Source organism: Ambystoma mexicanum, chromosome 2q (assembly GCF_040938575.1).
Source record: "Ambystoma mexicanum isolate Mex_15411 chromosome 2q, UKY_AmexF1_1, whole genome shotgun sequence".
NCBI classification, from domain to species: Eukaryota; Metazoa; Chordata; class Amphibia; order Caudata; family Ambystomatidae; genus Ambystoma; species Ambystoma mexicanum.
Genome location: NC_090924.1, coordinates 1219912161 through 1219936966, shown reverse-complemented (window position 1 = coordinate 1219936966; position 24806 = coordinate 1219912161). Strand labels below are relative to the sequence as shown.

At 42.6% G+C, this 24806-nt stretch overlaps 1 protein-coding gene across 1 annotated transcript in view; it reads right to left on the bottom strand.

The window, feature by feature from the left end:
• The window catches only part of AHR (aryl hydrocarbon receptor), a 723464-nt gene that overhangs the window by 117730 nt on the left and 580928 nt on the right, over window positions 1–24806 (bottom strand). The gene's annotated exons all lie outside the window — the stretch shown is intronic.

Below are 24806 nucleotides of genomic sequence, written 5' to 3'. Positions count from 1 at the left end.
TAAGGTCCCCTAATAGAATAATCTGTGAGCCTGGTTTGGTGTTTAATGTTAGCATGTCGGAAATGTCCTCCTTAAAGGTAGCAATGGCACCTGGGGGACGGTAAATAAGGTGAAGTAGTATAGTGCCGGTGTTAGATGGTGGGAGTTTGACTGATAAATGTTCTGCTGAGGGTAGACCTGGATTAGAGACTTCTCTGATGTTCAGATTGGATTTCACAATGAAAGCCACACCGCCCCCCTTTCCCAGAATTTCTATCTGCCAGGATAATAGTATAATTTTCTGGGATGGCGAGCAAGAGTGAGGGACCAGCAGCCGAGTGTAGCCACGTTTCAGTGACTGCAAGGAAGTCTAGGTGGTTGGATGTGATCAGGTCAGCAATGTCGGGGGCGTGCGCCACTAAGGAACATGCATTGATGAGAGCACCCTTGATTGTCATATTAGATGGCAGGTCTCCAGGAGAAAGTTCGAGGGACGTGGTGGGGAGTCTGTGGTCATTGACTGATTTGGTAGGTGCCGCAGGATGGGGAGGGGGAGGTTGCGGGTTGTTGTCCATAGTGTGTAAGGTAGGTGTCCTGGGGGGCTTAGGCTTGTGGCTGGAGGAAGAGCCAAGTCTAGCATTTCTCAAGTAGGTGGGGCATGGAATCAGTGGTGTGGTAGCAAATCTGGTAATCCATTCTGCAGGTGAGAACGGCAGTTCTATAAGGGAGTAGACTGGAATCGGTAGTGCTTGGGGAAACAGGGCAGATGGGAGATTAGAGGGTGTTATGGCATGGAATAGTGGGAGGATGGTGGCCATTTTGTCACTCTCCTTAAAGTGGCCATTGTCAGAGGCTAAGTGGCAGGCAAAGGTAAGACTAGGGTAGTTAAGATAATGTTGGTAATCAGAAGGTCTCACGGGCAGGCAAAGTACAATACACAAGTATTAGGCAGCTAGGCCCAGTAAAGTGCAATAGGCAGACAACAGGCCGCTAGGCCAGACAGGATGCGATAGGTAAACGATAGGATGCAATAGGCAAATAACCGGCCGCTAGGCAATATTACAATGGGCAGAACAGTAGGCCACTAGGATAGGCAGGATGCAATAGGCAAAAAATAGAATGCAATGGCCAAATAACATGCCGCTACGCTAGCCAGGATGCAATAGGCAAATGATAGGATGCAAAAGGAAAACAACCGGCTGCTAGGCAATATTGCAATGGGCAGCACAGCAGGTCACTAGGCTAGGCAGGATGCAATAGGCAAACAATAGGATGCAATCAGCTAATAACAGGCCACTAGGCTAGGCAGGATGCAATAGGCAAACGATATGATGCTATAGGAAAATAACAGGCCGCTCAGCAATATTACAATGGACAGAGGAGTAGGCATCTAGGTTAGGCAGAATGCAAAGGGCAAAACAGTAGGCCACTGGGGCATATAATGAGGTAAAAAGGCTCATAATGGCTAGTACCGACAGTATGCAAATTATCATGCAGTAGGGTTGCAGAAAAGGTTGATTACGGTCACCATATGGTGAGCCCATGAACTAAGGCAGAGGCTGCATAGACAGCTATACGGTTCGGCCATTACATGGGGTAGTGGGCTTTACTTCAGGCCATGTGGGCAAGAAAAGGAATATACTTGTTTCATAGCGATATGTAACAGAAGCCATGAAAGTGGCAAAGCTTCACATGGGAGTAACTAGCATGCATGGAACATCACAGTTATTGGTACAATCGATACTGGTCACAATGTTTGAGGAAGAATGTGCTTAGGTACTAGGTGCAGAGACAGTGTCACAGGGGAGTAGGTGAAGCCGGACATGAGTGACTACGCATAGAGACGGTTTTCAGAGTGTGTGTTAAGGGTGGTATCCGCAGGTCAGGTAGCGCTTACCTATGTGGGGCCTGGCGGTGGGACTCAGCGATCTTGCGCTCCGGTGCGCTAACAGGTGTTCCAACAGGGCCTTATCTCGGCGGGCCTTTGCAGAGGCGGGTGGCATCCATCTGCCGGTGGAAGTATGTGATTTAAATATGAGCAACGTTGCTTGGCAACACAACGCTAGCCTCCATGCTCATGTCAGACACTATTGTGCCGGTCGTGAGTCCCGTAGAGTCTTACAACCTAGCCTCCCCTCCAGTTATCAAACTGAGCACAAAAGTTAATCTCAATAACATGATTACTGCTACCATGGAGACGCCAACTCAACCCGCCCCACTCCCTCTTCTATCTCCTGAGCCATCAATAAAACTTGTGGAAGTTAGCCAGAGCAAGACAGCAAAAAGTGTGATGCCTCCTCTCCTCCAAATCCAGGTATTAACTCCATGTATGGCTTTGATTGATAAGCAACCCTCCCTGACACTTGCTCGAACAATGAGACTTCCTGGGAAAATTAATGCTACAACCAACAATGATTAAATAGGAACACCATTTAAAAAGCAGTGTATTTTGAGAGAACATGCCAGTACCAGACATTTGTTAATTCCGACAGGGCTCATTGATGCAAATGTCAAAGCCCACCAGGAGGACGACTGTGCGTTTCTAGAAGAGATATTCAAGGGCCTGAAATCACAGGAGTATCAGTGTTTTAAAACAGACACCCAATTAACAAATCCAGTGAATACACTGACTGGTGAGAATAACAATTTCTGCAATAAAGTGACGCAACAAGCTAATATGATGGCTTGTTTGTCCTTGCAGAGACATTGCAGAGATCAAGATGACAATGGAACGTCAAAAAACTCAGTGACTCTCGAAACAACGATTCAATGAGGACAAAATCATCCATCAGCAAAATTAAAGAGAGCAAATGCAACAAGCCAAATACCATGACTCAACTGCACTATGAAAAGCATAAAGCACCATATGTCTGGCCAGCTCAAGATGATCATGAACAACCATTGGATAGAGATGATCATTCCTCAGATGATTGCAAACATGCAGAAACAATTGACAAACCTAGATATCGGCTCCATCATTCAACGTTGAGTTCTACCTCCAGCGCTTCATCCATGTTGAACCCCGGTATAAATGAATCGCGGAAATTGGATTTCTATCATGACACATTTAAACTCCAGGATCCCAGACCAACCATTGCGCAAATGCAGATAATTCTAATATCTGCCATGAATATTGAATCTATTTACAAAAGTTAGTTAAAGGCCTTAATGAGACCGTGAAAGACCAAGCCACGCTGTTAGAGTTAATACATACTAAATTGATATTTTTAGAATCTTTCAAAGCGGATTGCAGAGGTGGCTAAATAAGGACCCAGATTTGTCTGCTCAATGGCAAGCTAGAATGTTCACTCAAGCAGGGGAGAAACAAATGATAAAAGCATTAGGATGGACGCCATTCTAGAATCCGTAAAATGGCTGAGGAACTCACAAGAGCGAGATCGGATCCCTTCATCTTATACCAAATCACGCCTGCAGACTCAGTCCAACTGTCATGAAGAACGACCAAGCAAAGAAATTATTATATCTCCATCAAGGGAAACGAATACTGTTTTACCCACGGAACGATTTACCCATGACCAAACGCAAGCTCAGCTGGGGGATGACGAAATGAACTCTAAAGAAAGAGAAGGCAATTAACCTACTAGAAACTCATCATTGCCTATGTCTGCCCATACAGTTGTAATGAGTGATCCCTCAGGAGTTCCCTTCTCATTAACGGCCGTACAGCCAACACTCAACTCCATAATTGCAATAGTCCAAACTGCTCAAGTAATTGGAGAACCAACCGAGATATTTCCCATTTTCGATCAGAAGAAAAGAAGAACAATTTTACAGTTACCAAAGAAAACCAAAAACCAAAAAGCAACAAATAAAATTAAAGTTAAATCAAATGGATCTTGCACTTTCATAAGAAATTTGTCGACTCCGCCGACATCCTCGAACCAAGTTACCCAAGGTATCAGAGACAAATCAACAAAAATATCTCATCTAGAATAATCTTGCCAGCATTGGTAACAAATAGAAGCTCATAAACTAACAATGATATAATTGCTGAATTGACTGACACAGAAAATATCTCGGATTTGGTGGCATTGATGGACCTGACAACATATTCTATAACCGATTCTGAAGACGATCCTGAAGACGATCCACATAATGAATGTGAAGTGACAAGGCGTCTAAGTCCAAAGAAGAAAACAAGTGATATTAACATCTGCTGCAACCGAGATATCCTCGTCCCAGCTGGCAGAAGATCACCTTTTCCAAAGAATATAAGAAATGCAGCAGAGGTATAATTTCTAACATTGGAACAAAAACTATTGGCCCCAACACATACCAGATCTCAGACCATGTTGAAGAGATCCAATGACCCTGACGTCAGCAAAAAAAGTAAAGAATTAAAGATAACTCCTTGAGGTTAACCTACAAAAAATAAGGTTAAATGGTAGTGACCGAAAGACTACTAATGAGTGTAGATGGGCTAATACTGAATAACGTTATGAAATTGTTACATTACAGTTCCAAATTGTGCAATATTGTCTCAGATGACATCTGAATTGTGCAATTCAATTTGTAAATGAAACCAGAAGTGACTGGGTTATATTACATCTGAACTCAACATTGGTTCAAACTGCACTAATGAAGGTGGCACAAGATCTACCACCATACGGGTTTGAAATCAGTAAAACACTTAATGCATCTATTAATTTGCTGCAAAAGACGAACCGCTTGACTTCAGACTGCCAAATAAAATGTGGAAATGATAACAAGAGGATCAAATGCAACCAGCGCAATAAAATAATCTATGATTCGAGGAATCTCCCCTTAAAGGAATCTCTGTGTTGTGAAATACCAAGATTAAGGGCCTCATTACAGGGACGGCGGTAGACCAAGGTGCTATTAGCACCTTGGTCCATGCTGGTAAAATACCAGCACCGTCTTGGAGGAAAGGGGAATTACCGCCCTATTCCAAGGTTGGTGGGGCGGTAATTCCCCCTTCCCCCATTGCCCTTCCCCATTCCCATTTTTGCCCCATAGGGCATAATGGGAATGGGGAAGGTGCTAATTACGGCACCGCAAATTGCGGTACCGTAATTAGCTCCCTGGTCCCTTCGCGGGTTGGTTTTTAACGCCTTCAAAAAGCAGGCGTTAAAGTCTCCAACCCGCAAAGGGACCTCGTAGTAAGGCGGTAAGGGTTAATGGTCACCGGTACCATTAACGGTGACCGTTAACCCTTACCGCCGTCCGTGTAATGAGGCCCTAAGTGTGACCTTTCAAATGATAAACGATGCCCCAAACAAAACAAAAGGAACTCTTATACAAACTCCTGATTTAGAACAAAAACAGGATTGGTCTTGGCTTGTGACCTCCTTGGCCACCTCAAGCTCAAGATAGTGTCAATTACAATGGACGCTAAAGGAAATGAAAATGGCATGCTGGAACACCAGAGGATTCCTTCATCTTTTCAATCATGACTCTATGAACCTTGCTGACTATGACGAATAGATAATCTGCCACTCAAGAATTGCGCCACAATTATTAATTGAAAACATTTTTCAGAAAAACCTCCTTTATTCCTTATTTGCCCTTTAATTCTTGTTAACACGTGTTTCGGCTACTCAAGAGCCTTTCTCAAAACAAAACAGGGCTTGATAGGGTACACATCAAATTCCGTCTTATTCCATTGATAGAATACACATCAAATTCCGTCTTATTCCATAAGTCCCGGGTAATTCCCTTCCGCTTAGTAACAATCCGTCTCCTCGCGTCGGCCTCGAACAAAACAAAAGGAACTCTTATACAAACTCCTGATTTAGAACAAAAACAGGATTGGTCTTGGCTTGTGACCTCCTTGGCCACCTCAAGCTCAAGATAGTGTCAATTACTATGGAAGCTAAAGGAAATGAAAATGGCATGCTGGAACACCAGAGGATTTCTTCATCTTTTCAATCATGACTCTATGAATCTTGCTGACTATGACATTTTTTGTCTCCAAGAGACGTGGTTGCAAAAAAAAACAAACAGTCAAGGAATTTGAAGTGCATTAAAAACCGGCTTCCATGGGCTCAAGGGGTTGAGCTTATTCTGGTCTTTTGACTCTAATCAAAGTAGGCAAAGGTCTAACAGTGGTCAGTAAAATAAATCTTAATCCATTCACTGAAATGTTAGTGTTAGAATGGACACAATAATGGCCCTCATTACGACCCTGGTGGTAGGGGGTTAACAGTGCTGGTAAAGCTGCCAGCGCCGTTAACCCCCTACCGCATCATTACGAGGTCCGCTCGGGGGACCCGCTAAGGACGCCAGATGTCCTTAGTGGGTCCTGCAAGTGGTCCTGCATGCTAACAATGGGCCTGTCATTAACGGGCACATTGTTAGCATGCTCCCCATTCTAATTGAGCCCTATGGGGGCTCAAATGGGAATGGGGATCGACCGGTCTGGGTTCCTTCAATGGGGAATTAGCAGGCCCTCCAAGGTCAGAATGGCTTGGTATGTCCCCATTCAGGGGACCCGGACCTGGGTTTGGGGGTAGCCATGCCCTCGTTAAGGGCATGGCTACCTCCAAACTCGTAATGAGGCCCAATGTGCCCTTACATTCAAATCAAGGACCCACTTTTTATTATCGCTGGAGACCTTAACATCAAATGTGTAAATAGAGAGGGATTTGCGATTAAATGTGCTGAGAAAAAGGAAAGAACAGCCTTGTGGACTCAAGCATTAGAAGCTCGTGATTTTTACATTTTAAACAGGCAAGTTAAAGGAGATGTCCGGGCCAGACCAACTTGTACACGTTCAACTCAGATCGTTCATCTTGATTATTTTTTCATCTCAAGAAATATGAGAGACCTTATCGACTCCCTACCAATCAACTTGTACCAAGTAAGCGACCATCACCCGCTTGCCCTGGCATGGAAACAGAATGAACCACTAACCAAAGATTTCTACAAGCCACCTGTGCACATCTCGAATAGTGGCAACAGATTAAGGCTAAAAGCCTCAGACATTGAAATAATTACCGAGAAATATCGACGAAATCTCAGCTTGAAGACTGCTAGTAGCCCAACGTGCTTCAAGGAACGTCGTTCTTAAAATGAAAAAAAACTTTGTTTACCTGATTGCACATTCACAATCAAGAGCTAATTAGTCTACAGTGAATCCTTCGATCTGATATGAGACATCTAAACAAAGTGAAACAAGAAAATACATTTGAATTGGCAATTGAATTCAATAAGGATGATATTCTATCATTAAAAAAAAAATTAAGTTCATCACGTGCACAAGGACCCAATGGACTTACGAACGCCAGCTTAACACTCAATCCTGAAGCTTGGGCAGAGTTTTGTATACTCATGTTTACAAACATTGTAACCAACAAAAAAATACCAGAATTCTGGAAAACTGCAATCATTGTTCTCATCTTCAAAAATGGAAACAGAGAACAACCTCAGAATTATCGTCCAATAGCTTTACTGGGAATACTGGGAAAAATGATGGCAACATCCTCTTATGCCATCTTCAAACATGGGCAAAAAAAGTGGGTAGAATAGACCCGAGGCAAGCAGGCTAGACAAAAGCAGGTGGTGGTAATCTAAATCTCTTTCTGTTAAACCTGGTAAAACTAAAGGCACTCAAGGCTAAATCCAAAATATATGCAGCCTTTGTGGACTTAGAATAAGCCGTTGACAGCATCAACAAAGAAACAGCATCAACAGAGAAACATTATGGAACAAACTCAAATTATGGAGATGTCCAAACGACCTACTAGAAGCGATAAAAGCACTGTATTCAGCGACATCCATACAAGTGCGACTAACAAAGGAAGGCAGTCTCACAAGCAAAATTGAGACCTTTAAGGGCCTGAAACAGGGCTGTCCTATGGCATAAGCATTATTTAACATCTATCTGTCCAATATGAGGGAGACTATTAGTGGGGTTTAGAGGTGCACTCAATTTCAGCACGTTATTTAACTTTTAATAAAAAGTAAATATATTACTTAAATTGACTTCTGGGTGCTCCCTGTTAAACCAATTCTACCGGATCTGAACTATGGAAGAAGAGTAGGCACCTCGAAAAGAACGAGGTACAAACAAGGGCACACACAATAACTAACAAATTATTTCCAAATCTTAAATATTCACTGCATCAATTCGTTTTTCATAAAAAGTTATCTTTATATCAGTGTACTGTACATTTTGGTTGACAACAAAAATGAGGAATTAATTCACTATGCATGTCATAGGCACTTCCATGAGAATAATTGAAATCGTAACTCTTGAACATACTGATTGAGATAAGTGATGAGAGACAGAGCTTGCGGCTTTTGACACAACACAGTTAGAAGACGAACACAGCGGCTATGTTTAGAATATGAAAACTCGAATACTCATGATCTCAGAGGTATTCTACACATAAGATGAATACAGTTACTGAATCATGTCTCCAAAAGGCACCAGTACAACAGTAAGGGAATTTGACTCACGCCAACTTAGGATATTTATATGGACACAACCAACAATAAGAGCTAATACAATAGTATGTCCAGGGACTCGGAGGGCCAAACACAGACACCTGGGTCCTTCAAGTCTACTCATTCTAGACTCACACAGCTAATGCTATAATTTGTATTAGAGAATTGAAGGACACTGTCAGTTGACAGGCCCACTCACAGAACCCAACTTTTCGAGATAGATATACCTGAAGAAGGGCTAAAACAGCCCAAAACGTGTAGTAGCCGATAGGGATACTTACATACCTCCTATCAAGATATCAGGAGATTCAATGTTGAAAATTGTGAATATTATTGAGAATTCAAACAAAAGCATGAGAAGAATTTGTCATAGTTGAATATTATCATGAGTTTTGTACAATAATTAATGATTGAGCAATGCTGAAAAATATTATGTATTTAGTATTTTTGTAATACGATATGAGGGAGAGCCTGAAGGAAAGCAGATCTTTTCAGCCAAAAATAAATAATACACTGCTGCCATGGATACTATATGCGGACATGGACCAGACACAAATTGGGGTACAACGGCAAATCAATGCTTTAGACCATTACATGAGCAGAATGACTTGAAAGTCAATGTAAAATGGTCTAAATTATGACAAATATGAAATGCCAGAACACAGGATTGGATCAACACCCAACAGCTGCAATCCACATACAAATGATCAACTTCCCTATTGTACGAGAGAAGAGCCATTGGTCAAATTCCAGCATATTTAGCCAAATTCCTGAGTGCCAAACTAAGACACCTATTTATGAGAATACGGCTAAATGTCTTACCAACAAAAGAGGTTACTGAGGAGAAACATCTTAGTGGAATTCCTCTAAAGTCTAAAAAACAGATACAATAGAAGAATGGTGGTTCAAACTCATTGTTGCAAATCATCGAGCCCTTATAATTGATATATGCTAATTTATGGAAGTAATTCTCAAATAAATTGAGAATAAGAAAATATGAATTTGCTTTTTAGTGCATAGCTTCAACATAAAGATTTTGAAAGCATACCTAAATGAAATGGAATGTTGATGATTTGTTTTCTTTTTCATGAAAAGTTTGTACCAAACTATATTGTGTAATAATAAAAAAAAAATTAAAACAATCTGTTCACTGCTCACTAAACCCTACCCAAGGATATAGTGCACTAAACTATACCCAGCTATATATTGTCCTTCTCACAAAACTCCTTCTCCAACCCCTCTTCTTTCTTACTAGTTATACTTCCCATAACAAAAAGTTGTACGTCTGTTGCTCACACATTCACCTACCTACATAGAAACAGCCAGAATAGGTACTACTCTCTCAATCCAGACACATTACCTACAATCTCACCAAACACAACAAAACGTCGACTCCAAATCCTTCTCCACATGCTGAACTCCTCTCTGGACTCTTGCTCTTCCTCCAACTTCACCCACACACCTCACACTTCCAAATACCTCTGTTGGCTTTTAATAGCCATTCACCTCCTCTATAGCATTTGCCCTTTTCTCCCATTGGCGTACTGAGTCATTTGCCTCCCTGGGCCAATCTCTAACTAAGCTAATGCACACTCCTACCACCCCTTTGTGGGCTTGAATTTCCTCAGTAAGTCTCCATAAAGGCCCTTGGCCCTGTCCCCTTTTCCATCTCCATTTCCTTTCAGTATGCCTTGTGGGCTCTGACATCATTTGTTTTCCCTTCCAAACTTGGATCAAATACGTCACTGTATAAATGTGTTTTTTTAGTTCCTCTGGTCTCCCCTACTAATGTACATTTACCCGCCGGCATCTATCAAGCTGCTGTTTCTCCATTCTTCCCCAATAGTGATCTGGGGGCCCTGTGGTGGGTGTTGGGTTTCTCATTTGGCTCCTAAAAGGCAATCCCATTTGAGCGACCAGTCTGTTCCTTCTGATAAGGGCCATGTCTTGTCCGATAGGTCCAAGTGCATTGTGGTATTTTTATTTCCAGTTCTTTAGGTATTGCTGCTTTTAAGGATCTACAATTGATACTAGGTCTCTGTGGAGTCTGGCGCGTACTGGTACCTGTAGTTTCTGGATCTTGTGTTGGTACACCAGGCTGTTCTCAATGCCAGATTCTGAGGGACCACCTGAAGGATCAAAGAAAGCCACTTGGACAGGGCAGAGGCTCATAGACATCTGGTCAGAGACAGAGACACAAATATACATACACACCTACACAAATACAGGGGATCCAAATGAACTCCCCCACACACCTTGTGGGGTTCCTGGCCCCCTTGAACGGGTCAAACCATTGACTTATCCACATACAGTGCATGGAGCCAGCTAGATGGCGAGGGCAGGAGCCCCCACTAACCCGCATCTGAAGCCTTCCACTAAGAAGCAGCGATCCGACCCCAAACTGAGGAGAGAAGCCCAGATCTGCATCCTCCTGTGCGGCAATCGATGCCCCCTTGATCTTCCTTTCTTTATTTTTGCCATAAGTGCACATTACTGGTGCACTGTTACCCTTCCAGCACCCCAACTTTCACCCTTTGGCAGCCCAGGCCACCTGGACGCGCCTGCATCAGCACCAACATTCGTTTCCTGAAAACAAAATGTCGGGCTTGATGCAGCACCACAACGAGGCTCAGCGTTGTGTAGGGTGCTAAGCAACCATTTGTTTAAAATACCCATCATCCGCCGGCAGGCAGAAGAGCCCGCCCACCGAAGGCCATCTAATGCCCTGTTTGCCTTGAAGGGGCATTAGTGCACGGAGCCAGCTAGGTGGTGAGTGCAGGAGCCACCACCAACTCACATCTGCAGCCTTCCACTAAGAAGCAGCGTTCCGACCCCGCGCCAAGGAGAGATGCCCAGATCCGCATCCATGTGTGCAGCGATCAATGCCCCCTTGATCTTCCTTTCTTTATTTTTGCTATAAGTGCACATTACTGGTGCACTGTTACCCTTCCAGCACCCCAACTTTCATCTGTTGGCAGCCGAGGCCACCTGGATTCACCTTCATCAGCGCCCACATTCGTTTCCTGAAAACAAAATGTCGGGCGCAATGCGGCACCACAACGAGGTTCAGCGTTGTGTAGGTTGCTAAGCAACCGTTTTTTAAAATACCCACCATCCGCCGGCGTGTTTCCCTGTCTCCATTCCACTCACATACCCACAGACATTCATCCCGTTGGAGCGTGGACAAGTAAATTATATGCGTGAGTACCACTAAACCCTGCTGAGAGAATGACTTGCTACAACTCTATGGTATAAATGCCCACATGTAGTGTCTTATAGCCTTCACAGTTCTGTCCAGCTGTTAGATTCCCATACAACCCACACTAGACATTGAAGGCAAATATAAATTGCCTCTCACAGATTAGACCTATTAGTTGTTAAACCTGTCTCCGGTACTAGCCCAAAGTCAATTGATGCCTTACCTAAGAAAATATCATTGTTACACTCTGCACCCATGGAGGCTAACTGCATAAGGATCCTTTAAATGTATCTGTGGCGGACTAACCTATTTAGCATTTCTACCTTTACTTGCAATTCGATAATTTGCATTGCCTTTACTTGCAATTCTGTATTTTGCATTGCCTAGCGGACTACCATATTTAGCATTTCTGCATTACCTGTAATTCTATATTTTGCATTGCCTAACAGACTAGCCTATTAAAATTTCTGCATTACCTGTAATTCTATATTTTGCATTACCTAGCGGACTAGCCTATTTAGCATTTCTGCCTTTACTTGCAATTCTATATTTTGCATTGCTTAGTGGACTAGCCTATTTAGCATTTCTGCCTTACCTGTAATTCTATATTTTGCGTTGCCTAGCAGACTAGCTGCTCGCTCCCACAGATATCCACACTGTCTCTAATTATAATGTTTTTCATTATATTCTATCTAACTGCTCCCTGACCTAAAGCATCCCTAGTGAGTCCACTTCAACAATGTACAACTACGAAAATGTTGGATAGTAATACTAGATTGTCCACGACCACACTAGACACAGACTGGCTCCCAGGAAAGTCGCACACTCCCAACCATCCATTGAACTTTCAAACAACCAACATCCCATGTGATGTGAGATTTAGGAACTCCAAACTACGCTCAGGACTACCGAAAATATTCTCATAGCCTACTCTATAGATGCTCAAATCCTCCTGCCACAAAATAACCTAGTAGCACCCCCAACGCTAACAAGAAACAAAAAGAATATAACAATAGGCAGATTATTGCCTTTAATTCTCCCTACCTTAAACACGCTCCCAGACACATTAGATCCATCCACCCTAGTTAATGAATTTAATACAGTTATGGCCAACACCCTGGACACTGTTGCCCCATTAAAGATGAGAAACAGTAAACCTAGAGAACACCTAAATGCCCGGTTTACCCCATACCTAAAATCCTTAAGAAAAGAAAAACGCAAGTGTGAATCTAATTGGCAACTATCACTTCCAGAGGCGAATCTTTATTAATACCTCTACGAAATACAAAATCAAAATTCGGCAAGCCAAAAAAAGAACGTTTTGACAACAGAATAATGCAAGCTAAATCAGGCACCAAGGAGCTCTTCAGAATACTAAAGGAGTTGGAGAACCCCATCCCGGTGCCGGACAACTATATCAAAAATAAAACTTGGTGCTCTGACATTCAGAAAGCACTTAATGACAAAATCGCCACCCTCCAAGTCAAAATCGATAAGAAAAAACTAAACATACCACTCTCTACTGCCCAAGCCAACAAATCACATACCGCTACCAAACCAGAACAGCAATTCAACTTCAATAAAGTGTCCATATTAGAGGTTGAAAAAATAATACTATCGCTTAAGCCATCAAATTGTCGAGGCGATAACTGCCCTGCACAAATAATAAAAGACGCTGCATGAGATTTATCGCCATTTATCTCTAAACATATTAATGCTTCATTCACTTCAGGTACCATACCGAGTAATCTTAAGGAATCCTGGGTCCTCCCTCTAATTAAAAAGCAATCACTGGACCCAGCTATACCTACAAGCTACAGGCCTATCACCACGGTGCCTTTCCTACTAAAGATATTAGATAGAGTGGCCCATCTACAGATACAGAAATATTTGAAACTGCACCAACTCCTAGGTACCTGGCAATCAAGTTTTAGACCACAGCACAGCACTGAGACAGCTCTTATTGATCTTAAGACCCAGGTCGATGAGATTAGAGATCAGGGAAAAGCTGCCTTACATCTGCTCCTGACCTGGTGGACCATAAAAGTGCTCTGTAAGCACTTAGAATCAGCAGCACACTTCTCACCACAGGCTATAGCATGGATCAAATCATTTCTAAGCAAAAGAAATATGAGGGTCTTCTTCACCACAGCCACTGCTGACCACACTCCCATCACATGTGGTGTACCCAAGGGATCATGCGTCTCCTCTACCATGTATAACATCTTTACTAAGCCCCTGTTCGATGATCTAGACCTTCTGGGTGTCACCTACACTGACTATGCAGACGACACCCAGATTCTCATCCCACTTTCAGGGGATTTCAAACAGGATTTGGCCCTGGTGAATAATATATACCTCATCATCCAGGCATGGATGGCACTTCATGGTCTATGCCTGAATGATGCCAAAGCAGAACTCATCATCATTAAGAAACTTAGCCAGGACTAAACAGTCTTTGTGATAGATGGACATACAATTAAAGCTGCTAAGGAGGTAAAAACACGAGGTTAGTACCTCGACTCTAGCCTTACACTGGCAAAACAAGTGAACACTACGGCATCATCCACAGCTTACACCTCTAAGCTGATAAGATCAGCGAAACATACAAACTGCTGCACCACGTTGGCAAGAGCACTTGTGTTGTCCAAACTGGACTATTGCAACACTCTCTACTTGGGAGCTAATAAATACATTACCAAGAAAATCCAAATATTGTAAAATAACGCCATAAGAGCAGCCTTAGGAATGCCCAACAGAGCACACATATCAACAATTAGAAGACAATCTAACTGGCTTTCCACTAGCGACAAAATCAAACTTAAAACTGCCTCCCTCACATTTAAATGCCTCAACAACTTAGCCCCTAGCTACCTGACAGAGAGGATCAAAAGAAGAGTCACATCCAGACCCACCAGAGCAGCCTACACAAACTGCGTATCAGTTCCCCCTTTCAAATTGCTGACAATCGAAGGGAATAGCTTTCCCGTGAAAGCAGCCCAACTGTGGAACTCCCTCCCACCTACCTTAAGGACCTATCAATCTTACCCACACTTTCGATTAAACATCATCAAGTGGCTCAAGGAAAACGATTTGTAATTCTAGCATAACTGGCCATTCCTAGTACTTGACCTTGTAACCTAAATTGGACCTCGATCTTCAGCTGTGTATACTTGTAACCAAATCTGTCTATCATACTGTATTGCTGCACTGACCTGTTAGCTCTGTGACTTTGTAACCTTGCAATTTGTACGTAAGCTTAAAGTATTCTTGTCTTCGCACCCTTATACCTTTCGGGTCTGGTGCACACTACAAATCAATAAACAAACAAACAAACAAACAAACAAACAAACATACCTGCACTTTTTCTTTTGAGTCCATATCGTTCTGGTCTAAATACCTATTCAGGTATTCCCTCAGACCCAGGACAGGTTCACCACAGACTCTATGCTCTGTAGGGAACTCTGTAATTCTTCCTATGGTCGGCTCCTTTTATTCCATCTAGGTAAGGGGTGTCTTCCAACTCAGCAGTGTAGTTTCTGCTTGGGTCTTTGCCTCTTTCCTCTATTTGCTTGATGGTGTCAGTGTGGGATGTTCTGACCCACAGGCTCTGCCCTGCAACATCACTGTGTGTTGCTTTCATCAAAAACAACAGAAGGGCCGCCAAAAAGCGTGCTAAAAATTGCTGAGAAGTACGCAGGAAAACCTGAAAAATAGGCTGCCAATCCATTTTGTCAGTGGTAAAACAGGAGACCACACTGCCAAAACCTGGCATTGGACTGCCCACAGAGTGAAATAGAACTGCTTGAAAAGGCAGTGCTGCATTGCCAGGAAAATCCAGAAGTGTTTTAAAATCCGTTTTTCCTTGGCTGTTGAAAGTGCAAAATCATGGCTCCCAAACAGCAGAGAAGATCCAACCTCTTTGTGGGGTGTTCACCATCACCTTATCTAAGGAATCCCCACAAGCACAATGTCAGGAGAAACACCTTTCATCATATAAAATCCACATTCAAAAGGTGCTTGCATGGGAAAAATATGTCAGAAATGGGTGCAGTACCGTCGCTCGCCTGCGTCCTAGCTTTCATTACTTATACTGTCAGTTTAAAACTTGTGTCTTAAAATCAAATTGTAGAAAAGAAGAGACTTGCCATCAAAAGCAATATGGGTTGCTACAATTAAATTTCTATGTTTTAAAAAGACTGGAATTAAGAGATTTGTGTGGATATTTGTAGAAAATGTAAATTGTATTTTAGAAAGGACCATTTTAAACTGTGTTTTAAAAGTGGACTAATGTCAGCTACACTGGACTTCAAAGACATTCCACAGCTTCTCCCCAAACAAAGGAATCTTCCTCCTGCTCTCTGCTCAGGAACTGGCACTGAGTTGTTAATGGAAGTGGGAGGGGATTTTGGCCTGTTGCTCTGAGTGGAGACAAAAGACTCCATTGACTGAAGGGAAATGCAAAAATTTGGACGTCAACAGAAACCAACTGCTAAGGAAGAGAGGCTCATGTTGCTCTTGGCCCAGCCAAACCTTGGAGGCGGAGCTAGACTGATATGTGTATCTGAAACTTCAAGGAAATATCTTTTTGGAAAAAGACTCATAGAAAACTGTGAACAATTTGGAAAAATCTGTATTTAATAGGTTGTTAATATGAAAATGCTGCTCACAGTTTGAAACTACTCTGAACCCTGTGCGATATTCAGAGACCGGACTACTAAAATATTGGTATTGTAGCAATTGTGATCATGCTAGGAATATGAAAGATTACAGGATTATGCCCAGATGTCATGCGCATGTATGTGGAAAAATGTGTACAGATCTGACACTGGGTAACCAACCAAAAGCGCGAAAAACTGTCAGTTTTGAACCGAAACTCTCAAGAAGATGGGACTCGGACGGATACGTGCTCTATTATATCTGTGATGTGCATATGTATTATTAGCAAGTTGGTGATATTGTAGATATGCTTTCTATGAAAAATAGATTTTCTGTGTAGAAACAAAGGGGAGGTTTTTCCTTGGATTGTAATTTGCAGCATCACTATGACACTAGGTTTCCTTCTCAAATCAGGAGAGGGGGAATACTCTGACCAATCGGATTCATAGAGGGTGGGCTTAGTATAATCAGCCTATCCACCCCTTTGGGAAATACATAAATAGGGACTGTTTTAGGACCTAGTACAGACACACATTCACCTATCAACTGATTTACTGGCAAAGCACTCTGCAGGAGAACCCATATCCAAGACTCCAGAACTCTGAAAGCAGAAGGCCCAATTCCAAAGCTGAACCTTTCTCAGCTTGGCCTTTCAAATCTTGCAACCTGATTTTAACCCCAGACTTCCAAGGGGCACATCAAAATTGAACAGCCTGGCTGTGCTGTTTTCTGCTTCTAGCCAAGAACTCTTGCCAGGACCCAGAGATCCAAACCAGTAGAGCAGAGCTGAAACCAGATAGCTGTAAACTCCAGCACCAACCCGTCAGATCCAGTCCAGAGTGCCGTGCATAGACCAGAGTGCTGTGCTTGCTGAGTGCAGAACCGGGTGCCTGAATCCTGTCTGGTGTGCTAGCCGAATTCCAGTCCAAAATCTTTGACCAGATCCTGACGTGCCAAAGTTGTGAGTATTTAGCATAGAATTGTCCATAGCCAATTTCTTATCCTTAAGTAATTCATTCCAACCGATTCCAACATATCCAGAACTGCATTGTAGAATCTCTTTAGTCTATTCTGAATCTTTCCCTCATCCATATAGTCCTTTGTTAATTGTAGTGATAATATCATCTTTGCGCTAATATATTTGCTGAAGAAAGACAAGTGTCCCGGGGGGCAAAAGTCAGAGCGGAGGCGCCCAGGTTCTGGTGGCTGTACCGTTGAGTATCTTGCATCTTCATAGTCTCCTTAGTGCCAAGAAAATGATTGTTTGTAATATTCCAAAGCGCATCTTTCATTTGAAAACATTGACTCGTTCTGAGAAAAATCGACCTCTACTAAAACCTCTGTAACTTTTGAACCGTACATTTGACGAAATTTAAATGTCAAATCGAAGCTAACATTCTCAGCTTTCAAACGAAATTAAAACCGCATTCCAACTCCTTATAGTTTTTCTGTAATCATGTTTCTCGCTCGCTGAAAAGTTTGCTGCAAATCTGCATTTGGCTCAATTTCACACATGTAAAATAGCTATTTCTTGCATTCAACCTCTGAATTCAGTTTCCTGCCTGCTAGTTATCCAACCATCATTGCTAGTGTCTACCTGGAACTATCCAAAGCGGCTCCCACTAGTTTTGAATCCCATTTAGAGAATGAAATCCATTTTTAGCATGTTTTCCCATTCATTTAAAATCACATTCAAAAGCAATTGACCGTTTTTGAAATCATTCCTGTTTCTCTCTAAGCTTGCTGGGGGAATTGGGATTGAACTGCATTTGTAGAGTGTTTATTCCTGAAACCTGTTTTCTCTCCTTCCATCTCTATATTGCATATTAGGGGGGATTGAGTAGTATCAGGGGGAAAGAGTGATTAAATTGCATTTGATTGAACCCACAAAAGTATTATTTCTGTGCTGCATTAATTTCCTATCATTGCATTTCATTGAACCCACACACAGTTTTATTCTATGCTACATTATTCTTCTCACCAATACTACTATTGATTAAAGAGATTGTTGATGTAATATCCCCCAATGCTGATCTTGTTGTATAAATATTAATAATGTGATATCTAGATATTGTTCAAATTCATAAAAGTGTGATATATATCTTGTTCAAATCCATCAAATAAATCTTTTAACTTTGCAAAACAACCTACTTCTTGGTTCAGTGAGAGCGGGGGGATTCAAAGAGAGGGGCGTGAGATAAGGGTACATCATTCAGAAATAAAAGAACTTTAGACATAAAAATATATAATTAAGGGTTCCAGCTAGGCATCACACGCTAGGCATTGATTTAGGTGGAGTGCTGGGTTGAAACCACTTACAACAGGCTCTGTTCTTGTATGAGGGCTTTGTTTTCTTCAGGCTGCATGATCACATGATCTTAGGTGACTTGAAACCCTGTTTGTTCTGGGGTCATGCTTAACTCTTACTGTGGAGGTTGGAATCTATTTTCCATTTTTACTAAAGCTACTTTGGTGGATCAGACAAATGACATGGATAAGACACATTTGCTGTGAAGTTTATTTAAAATAAAATAAGGCCTATCTTTCCCTTTGACAATGGGGTGTTCCCTATCTATTTTATTAACTAAGGTGCTCATCAGTCAGTACAAATGTCTAAAACAATCTGTCCACTGTCCAAATCTAACCTACCTGAGCCTGATACTAATAAAACTAAGACCAGGAAAATGATTCCCTTCTCCTGACTACTGAGTTCTTCACAGGGATTCTGTGTTGATTCTTCTGGTACACTCAGGAGAATGCAAACAGACTTGTGTTATCTTATTAGTTATGTTCTGCAGCTTTTTTAGATGGCTGATATTTTCCTTTTTCTCTTTCTGTCTAATTATCTTAGTTTGATTCAAGTTCATTCTCTCTCTCTTGTAGATTTCCGGATAGACTTGTACATCGTTCTCCTCTTGTATGCTCTGAATACTCAATTTCCAATGATAGATCACCCTTTTCCAGAGTGCTGTTTCATGTATGAGGTTTATCTTCTTTCCCTCAGAAGACTGTATTCCCCAATTGTCTTTTCCTTTTATATTCTCCTTTTTACCTTCATAATATGGGTTGTCTTTTCCCTTTTCTCAACATGAGAAGTTTTCAACTTTTCTTCCCTCCCACTTTGTAGTATTTGTGTTTCTTTCTATTTCTTTAGCACAGTTCTGGTATTTTACTTCATTTCCAATTCCCTTCACACCAATACTGTGAACAGTTTTGTTTGTTTTACATTAAGTTCCTCTTGCCCTTCTGGTATTCCCGTTCCCCATATTACCTTCAGTGTTCTGGGGTAATGGTACTGTCTCTTCATTCTGTGCCTCGCTCTCGTCTTCTAAATGCTCCTGGTGCCATGACTCGGGTAAGGAGTGATTTCCTCTTGCTGCTGCTGTCGGCTTTGTTGTATGGGTAGACTGCCCATGATGACTCTTCATTGTCACGTAACTACCGAACTCTCTATTCCACCGGACTTGGATTTACTTTGCTCTAGCACGACAGTTTCCCAGCATTTCTCGATCTGCATCTTGTTGCTAATGATATTGGTTCATTTTATTTGCATGAAACTGATAACACTCTGGGGCATTATACACGTCTATATAAGTCATCACATGGAGGGCCAGAGTGCTGTTTCATGTATGAGGTTTATCTTCTTTCCCTCAGAAGACTGTATTCCCCAATTGTCTTTTCCTTTTATATTCTCCTTTTTACCTTCATAATATGGGTTGTCTTTTCCCTTTTCTCAACATGAGAAGTTTTCAACTTTTCTTCCCTCCCACTTTGTAGTATTTGTGTTTCTTTCTATTTCTTTAGCACAGTTCTGGTATTTTACTTCATTTCCAATTCCCTTCACACCAATACTGTGAACAGTTTTGTTTGTTTTACATTAAGTTCCTCTTGCCCTTCTGGTATTCCCGTTCCCCATATTACCTTCAGTGTTCTGGGGTAATGGTACTGTCTCTTCATTCAGTGCCTCGCTCTCGTCTTCTAAATGCTCCTGGTGCCATGACTCGGGTAAGGAGTGATTTCCTCTTGCTGCTGCTGTCGGCTTTGTTGTATGGGTAGACTGCCCATGATGACTCTTCATTGTCACGTAACTACCGAACTCTCTATTCCACCGGACTTGGATTTACTTTGCTCTAGCACGACAGTTTCCCAGCATTTCTCGATCTGCATCTTGTTGCTAATGATATTGGTTCATTTTATTTGCATGAAACTGATAACACTCTGGGGCATTATACACGTCTATATAAGTCATCACATGGAGGGCCTCAGTGAGTTCCTCACCGGAATGGGATTCCATGACCCCAAAGGTAGACACTCTCCCAGTAAGGCCCCACTTGCCTCCACCTCTGCGGAGGGTGTTGCAAAGCGGGCTCACCTCCCTAGTCTCACAGGGTGGGCTCCCCTTTGAAGAGAAGTATCAGCTTCCCTGTATTCATCACAGTACCCACTATTTCTCCAGTCAGGGATCCAGCCTCCCATGGGGCTGTATTCTCAGTCTATCTGACAAGTGTGTCATCTTTTTCTTGGGCCGGTGTTTCAGTTCTGTTGCTGACCCAGTCTTCAGTCTTCTCAGTGGTCAGTGTTTCTCGATGTTCTACAACGAGGTTCTTAACCTGGTCTTGAACTAGGATTTTTCTGGGTTTTCCATCAGCATCATCTAAACTCAAGCTTCCACGCATTTGCAGGACGACTCTTCCAGGTCTGTAAAATGAGCTCTTATAAGTCGAATCATTAGCCGAGTCCACAGCTATAATGACTACCACCCATCAAACAGCCTTACAGTCCATAGCACCTCTGGTGAAGTCTGATGTAAAATGTATGTGTCAATACCTGCTTCTCACAAAATAAAGCAAATCCAGCATGCTGTTACAAGAGGCAAAAAAGCAGTAAGGATACAGAAAACACAGGTATTAATTTTGCACTCCCTACAAGACACTTATAGAGCAAGTGCACCAGCATAGGAGATCAAGAAACAGCATGTGTCCTTGAAATAAAGACACAAACACCATTAGTTTAGTAGCCCCTTGCAGATATGTCTATCACCCTTTAAATACTCTTCTGCAGGTACCAAGTACAAATTCAGGGCACATTCAAAAAACTAATCATGAAGTGAGAGTGTCATTGTCCAACTCAGACAAATTCAGTACATTTTCAATTCACAAAACACATTGGAATAGGAGCCTGAAAGAGGTCAGTTTATACAATAGACCATAGAATCTTGGCCAACAGGGACGCTGTTCAGTCTAAACCTGCTATAGTCATGGCTTAAAAACAATAATAGTGCTAAAAGATTTTAAACAAAGAACATGGCTACCCAGTGAAGTCTCACAGGATACTAGCTTGCATATTACCTTGGAATTATTGTGAGGACACAGCTGCACATGCTTCTACTTGGCTCCAGTCGAGCCTGGGGACTCAAACTACCCTTTCATCAGGCCACAGAAAGGAATCATCAGGTTGGACATAGTGGGTTACAGTAAATTTAATCTTATTTAAATATTATGGGCAATAAGAAACACCCCACCTAACAATGTGCAATGAACTGATTTATTAAATTACTGCAAATGAATTGGAAGGGAAACAAACTCTGAACATCACGTATGGGTGATTAAATGATAGATAATTTTTATTGTCTCTGAAACTATTCGGACATTTCCATGTTACAGTACATTTATTTGCCCTAAGTCCTAATAGTATTGGGCAGCCTTATGTTAGATACATAACAAGAGAAAACCTGGCACCGCTCCAGGAACGCATCCAACCTGGCACTCTTCAAGGACTTTGAGCAACCTGCCAACATCTCATCAACACTGCCAAGGTCTCCTAATATCAGAATCCAATAGCAGAAGCCAACAACAAAAGCAGAGCCCACTTCAAAGTGGTTGAGCTCTGCATCAACTCGATACCTGACCCTGCCATACCACACTCCATTGAAAAATCCACAACCATCAACACCTTTTTCATTGGCAAAATCAGCAAGATTCGCCAGCAGATAGACACCGGCTCTGAATACACAGACCCACCTCATCTCCTTCCTCATGAAATCTCCACACCCTGGACAAAATTCAAGAAAATCTTGACAGTGGACCTGGTAAAAACCTTTGCCACCCCCAAAGCCACATCATACACAGACGACATTCTCCCAGCATCCATCCTCAAGACCCTCCCAGCAGAAGCTGTCCTTCCCTACCTGGAGATCATCAACAGCTCCCTCACTCAAGAAACCTTCCTATTAACCCTAAAAACAGGACACATCCTCCCTATACTTAAGAAACCCATTCTGGATCTTGACAACCTAGGTAACTATCGCCCCATCACCAATCGTCCCATCCTAGGTAAGATCATTGAGAAAGTGGTAGCCACACAACTGCAGCAACGCATGAACACCAACAATCTACTCGAAACTTACCAATCCGGGTTCTGACCCAGATGTAGCATGGAGACAGCAACCAAACAGGTGGTTGACGATGCCCTCAACATTCTTGACGACAGCCACCCGACCTCCTGGTTCCACTCGACCTTAGGTCCGCTTTCGACAGAGTAGACTATCAGGTGATTACGGACACCCTACATTGGTGCATAGGGATCAGAAAGCTTATCCTACGCTGGTTCAAGGCCTACTTCGCTAACCACCAGCATTTTGTTCAGATGCACTCCTCTAGATCTCCAATGCTCCCCATCACTTGTGGAGTCTGCATGGTTCCATCCTCTCCCCAGTAATCTCAATCTATACATGGACACCACTAGGAGCCCTCTAGCCACACACAACATCCCCATTCACCCATACGCAGACAACACACAGCTACACCTCAAGATCGACTCCATCAAGGACATCCCTAGGCTCAAAACCTGCCTCTTGCTGACCCAGTCTTGGATGTCCAGTGCATACTTGAAGCTCAGTCCCTCCAAAACAGAATTCTTACTCCTCACCAAAAACACTGAACACCCAGACATACAGATCACACCAGAGCTCACCTCCTGCACCCAGTCCCTTGTGCTCCACATCGACAAACACTCCTACTTCAAGACACACATAGCTAAGAAAACTCAGACAGCTTGTTATCAGCTCTCCCTCCTGTGGAAATTCAATCCCTTCCTCCATTCGGGCAGCTTTAGATCCACCGTTCAAGCACTGGTCCTATCCCACCTGGATGGGGGCAATGCACTCCACAAAGGCCTCCCGTCGTCCTCCCTTGTGCCCCTGAGAACTGTCCTGCATGTGGCTGCATTCCTCATCGAGGGTCTACGCAGATAAGACCACAATACCCCATACCTCACAGGCATCCACTGCACGCACTAATCACCTTCAAGTCTTGCTGCATTATCTATAAGGCAGTCAGCCTGAAGTCAACCAACTACTTCAGAGAGAAACTCAGCATCTCTGGCAGACAGCGCACCACCAGATGCCAGGACAAGTGCAGACTTGAAATCTGCCACTGCAAAAAGGAAAAGGACGAAAAAACAAGCCTTCTCTGCCTGCACCCCAAATCTATGGAACCTTCTCCTTGTCAGCATCAGACGCTCCTACATTTCAGAAAAGAACTCAAGACCCACCTCTTCAAGGAGTCTCTCTTCCTCAACTACTAGGCCATCACGTCACCCCATGCCACCTGACTCACTAGATGCCGCCTGACCCTCTACTCCCTGCCACCCGGTAGAGCTGTACCCCTCCCCTGTGCCCATCTTTATCCTATCCCCTTCTTTATCTGTTCTGTGGTTACCTATAAAAAGTGTGTGGTTATGCATCTGAACAAAGCGTTCCCCCCCTGCAGCCTTCCAGCAGCTCCCTTTGACCCAACTCTTAATTCCACGGTTCTCACCCTTGACAGCAGTCTGCCATCATCTTTTATTTCTATTTTGTGCATGCCGGGGAAGCAACAAGCACAGCAGATCTAAGTGCTCTGTGGGGCCACAGCCAGCTCCACCTGCTCACAAACTGCAGCAGAGAGCAGAGCGATCTCTGAGCATGGTGGCTTGTTTGGTTTTCTCTTCATCACTCAAGTGCATCTCCGATTCCACCTGCAACTCACCACTATGAAGGTGTAGGAGCCGGTGTCCTGGACATACAATGCAAGGGTGTGGGGGTGCTGTCAAGTAAATTACATAAAAAGTAACACATTTCAATAAATAAGGTGGATTGTGCATGGGGTTTCTTACTAGTATGTTAAAAGCCACAGAACAAAGTAGTAGTCCCAGAAAGTGTTTAATCAGTGTTTATTTCTGCAGCCATGTTACACAAATGACCCATAAGGTATAATCTAATATTCTGCGGGAAGATGACAAGTCGACTTACATTACGCATTATACAGATTGAGCTAAATCTGTTGATAAGGCATACATTAAGTTCTTATTAAGTGAAAATTACAAAAAGAACATTTGTTCCTTAGTGCATATCACTTTAAAATAGTCAATGTTGTCAGAATCTTGTGATTCTGGCATGTGCGTATCCAGAGCTCAGTTCTCAAGGCAACTTGTCCAGAAGTTAGCTTTTTGGTAAAACAGACCCACAATTAAGTCAAAAAAATAATTCATGAGCTGAACA